Raw genomic sequence first — 4,089 nt, forward strand, 5'->3', positions numbered from 1 at the left:
TTCTGCTGGGGAAGGGGTTAAGAGGTTTTATTCCCTCCCTAACTTCAGGGGAAAATCCCTACCTGGGGAAACAACCTTTCTCAGAGAGGTGACCTTGGTTAAAACACATAGTGCCAAGAAGGTGACCAAACATATTAAGAACAGTATGCCATATATGCCAGGTCCCTTGAAACAGCAAGGATGGACCGGCTCCCGGCAAGCAAGGACCTACAACCAAGACTGCTTTACCCAGAAAAGCTATCATTTCATATTGAAGGAGAAATAAAGACCTTTCCAGACAAATAAAAGCTAAAGGAGTTCATTCCACAAAACCGGTATTATAAGAAATGTTAAAGTTCTTCTTGAAGAAGGAGGAGAAGGATGAGGAAAAGCAGGAGGAGGAGGAGGAAGTGGAGGAGAAGGACAAAAAGGAGAAGAAAACAGAACATAGTTATAAAGAATAACATGGCAATAAATACCTACCTATCAATAATCACTTTATATTTAAATGGCTTAAATGCTCCAATTGAAAGATATAGCGTTGCTGAATGGATAAGAAAACAAGACTATATATATTCTCTCTATAAGAGACACACCTCAGAATGGAAGATTAAAGAAACTGAAAGGGATGTCTCTGGCTGGGTGGTTCAGTTGGTTGGAGTGTCATCCCATATACCAAAAGGTTGCAGGTTTGATTCTTGGTCAGGGCACATACTTATGTTGAAGGTTTGACCCCAGTTGAGGCATGTGTGGGAGGCAACTGATCACTATAAACATATCCCCGGGTGAGGATAAAAAAAAAAAAGTAGCCGAAACCGGTTTGGCTCAGTGGATAGAGCGTCGGCCTGCGGACTGAAAGGTCCCAGGTTCGATTCCGGTCAAGGGCATGTACCTGGGTTGCGCGCACTTCCCCAGTGGGGGATGTGCAGGAGGCAGCTGATCGATGTTTCTCTCTCATCGATGTTTCTAACTCTCTATCTCTATCTCTCTCCTTTCCTCTCTGTAAAAAATCAATAAAATATATTAAAAAAAAGGTAAAGGGATGGAAAAAATATTTCATGCAAATGGAAATGAAAAAAAAAACAGAGATAGCAATGCTTATATCTGACAAAATATACTTTAAAATAAAAGCTATAGTAAGATACAAAGAAGGATATTATATAAAATTCTTATAAATTTAAACTCTAGAGATATATCAAGTTATAATATAGTTATGCTATTTATGATGTCATTGAATATGAAATGTTTCCATAAACTTGGGATACAAGTACAGTCTTATTTCTTTTATTTTTTCAATTAATTTTTTAAATACCCATGCGACTAATTTAGCAGGAATCCAGAATCTCCTTCCTTTGAGGTTATCTACACTTAGAATTGCCCATCAACTCTAGGGGCTCAATGCAGTCCCCAGAAGTTAAATTTAGCTTCCACTCCCAAGCTGTGACAATACAGGAACCTCTTTAGTACACTATTGCATTTGCTTCCCATTGCCACATGGTGTCGCTGTTGGAATGGGTTCCACACAGTAGAACAGAAGATGCTGGTCTTCAGCAGTTATGACCCCACACTGACCATGACTCACACAGGTTTTCAGGATTTTTTTTAGCAGGTAGACTTATTTTCTCCCTGCCTATTCCATCCAACGAAGCCTGGCAAGTTCAGGTCTTACTACTCAACTTAACTGTCAATTGAATTGTGATGAAAATAAAATTCTAGTTTTTTCATATAAATTTTAGAATAGCTTATTAATTTTTATATGAAAAACTGCTGGTATATATACTTTTTAAAATTGAGGTAGTGTTGACTCTGTAGATAAATTTAGGGAGCATTCACAGCTTAATATTTTATTTATTTATTTTTTAGTCCTAATAAAATTTTGTTGAGAACCAGTAAGTCAAATCCTTTACAGAACATAGAAATACATATGATCCCAGCTCTTCCCAATAAATGGCAATATAACATAAGGGTGGGTTGCCTGAATATCCCAAACAGTTTTATACCTATGGGGAGAAACAGTTCTACAGCTTAGTTCACAGCTTAATATTGAGTCTTCCAATCCATGAATATGCTTCTCTATTTATGGCTTGTTTGATTTATCTTTATTTTGTAGTTTTCATTATACAAATCTTGAAAACTTTTTTTTGGGGGGGGTACTTTATACTAAGTACTTCATGTTTTTTTATCCTATTTATAAATGGGTACTCTTTTAATTTCCAGTAGTTATTAATTTTTAGTGTATACAAATACAACTGATTTTTCACATTGATCTTGTTTCCTGTAGCCACATATTGATTCCAATCAGTTTCCTTTGGTGATTTGGGAGGGGTTTTATGTAGACATTTATTGTAATGATTGTGCATAATTATGGTTTTATTTCTTCCTTTACAATCTGAATGACTTCTTTTTTCCTTACTAAATTGGCTTTATTAATGATTACCATATTGAACTATTAAATACAATGTAGAGTAGTAGGAGTGGACATCCTAGCTTTGTTCCAGATCTCAAGAGAAAGGCATTCAGTCAGCCTTTCAGTATTAAATATGATGTTATCTGTGGGTATTTCAAAGAAGCGCTAGGTCAGCGGTTCTCAATCTGTGGGTCGCGACCCCTTTGGGGGTCAAACGACCCTTTCACAGGGGTCGCCTAAGACCATCAGAAAGCATACATAATTACATATTGTTTTTGTGATTAATCACTATGCTTTAATTATGTTCAATTTGTAACAATGAAAATACATCCTGCATATTTGATATTTACATTATGATTCATAACAGTAGCAAAATTACAGTTATGAAGTAGCAACAAAAATAATTTTATGGTTGGGGTCACCACAACATGAGGAACTGTATTAAAGGGCTGTGGCATTAGGAAGGTTGAGAACCACTGCTCTAGGTGATTGTATAATTCTTGACTCACCACTACATATATATGCATATATTTATACCTGGAAAATCCCTAAATATTTGAAAATTATACAACATTCTTTAAGTACTCAAACTCAAAATTGATACCTTCAGTTCTGATAGTGGTTTTCTCTAATTATGTAAAGCTTTGGCAACAGTTTTGATGAGTAAGAATGTTGACCTTGTCTTCTTTCCTTCTTTCTCTCCTTCCTTCCTCCTCCTCCTCCTCCTCCTCCTCTTCCTCCTCTTCTGCTTGCATTTCACAGGCTTTTCAAGATTTATCCTCCCAATGTCACTTATTGAATCAAAAGTTGAATGTGTTTTACTGCATAAAATACCACCTATCTAAGATATGTTTCCTCTTAAAATGACCAGATAAAGGAGTAGTTTACTCTAAAGTCCACATTCACTTTGAAATGAAAATTATGCCACCAGTGTGAAATGAAGAACTGGGAGTAGGCTGTGGCACAATAATGCTATCACCAGGCTGCAGAGATGTGTTGGCCAGAGCTGGTATTCAGGAGCTCCTCTAGTCTTGGCTCTTGCACCCACCTAGCAATATTACTTCTTCAGCTTAAAGTCTCCTCCAGGAAGTGAGAAACCTGATCATTTAATGAAGCCACTCAGTCCTCACTACCACCTTACCTAATTCTAATTCCCTTCACAGCTCTTACCACGCACTTCTTGATATTTTGTTTGTTTCTTTTGATTACCCTCCTAGAATTTAAGCTTTAGAGACTTTATCCATCTTTTTTCATTGCCGAATATCCAGTATTTAGAAGAGAGCCAGGAATGTACCATATCACATGGAATCCAAGATGACATCAACTGTAGGATACACCATCAATTTATGTCCATATAAAAAAAGTAAATGCCACCATTTAAGCTATGGGACAATGCCTTCTTGTCACTTTAGACTTTTTATTTATGGAAGAGCTCTTTTAGATTCCTTTAGAAACAACATGGATTTATCATTTATCTTACTGTGCATTCTAAAAATGAGAATATAAGCAAAATAAAATGATTAAGCAATTCCCGAAACAGCTTTTCACTCCAAGTCCAACTCTTCAATATCAATTTTCAGTGAAAAGTTGCTAATAAACACCATTTTCCACAGTGTCATTGTCTGTCCCATCAAGAGTGTTGGTGAAGCAATATTTCTTAAAAGATTGCTCCAATTTTGTCTTTGAGATTCCTCCGCCCCGCC

This window comes from Myotis davidii, unplaced genomic scaffold, assembly GCF_000327345.1.
Source record: "Myotis davidii unplaced genomic scaffold, ASM32734v1 scaffold163, whole genome shotgun sequence".
NCBI classification, from domain to species: Eukaryota; Metazoa; Chordata; class Mammalia; order Chiroptera; family Vespertilionidae; genus Myotis; species Myotis davidii.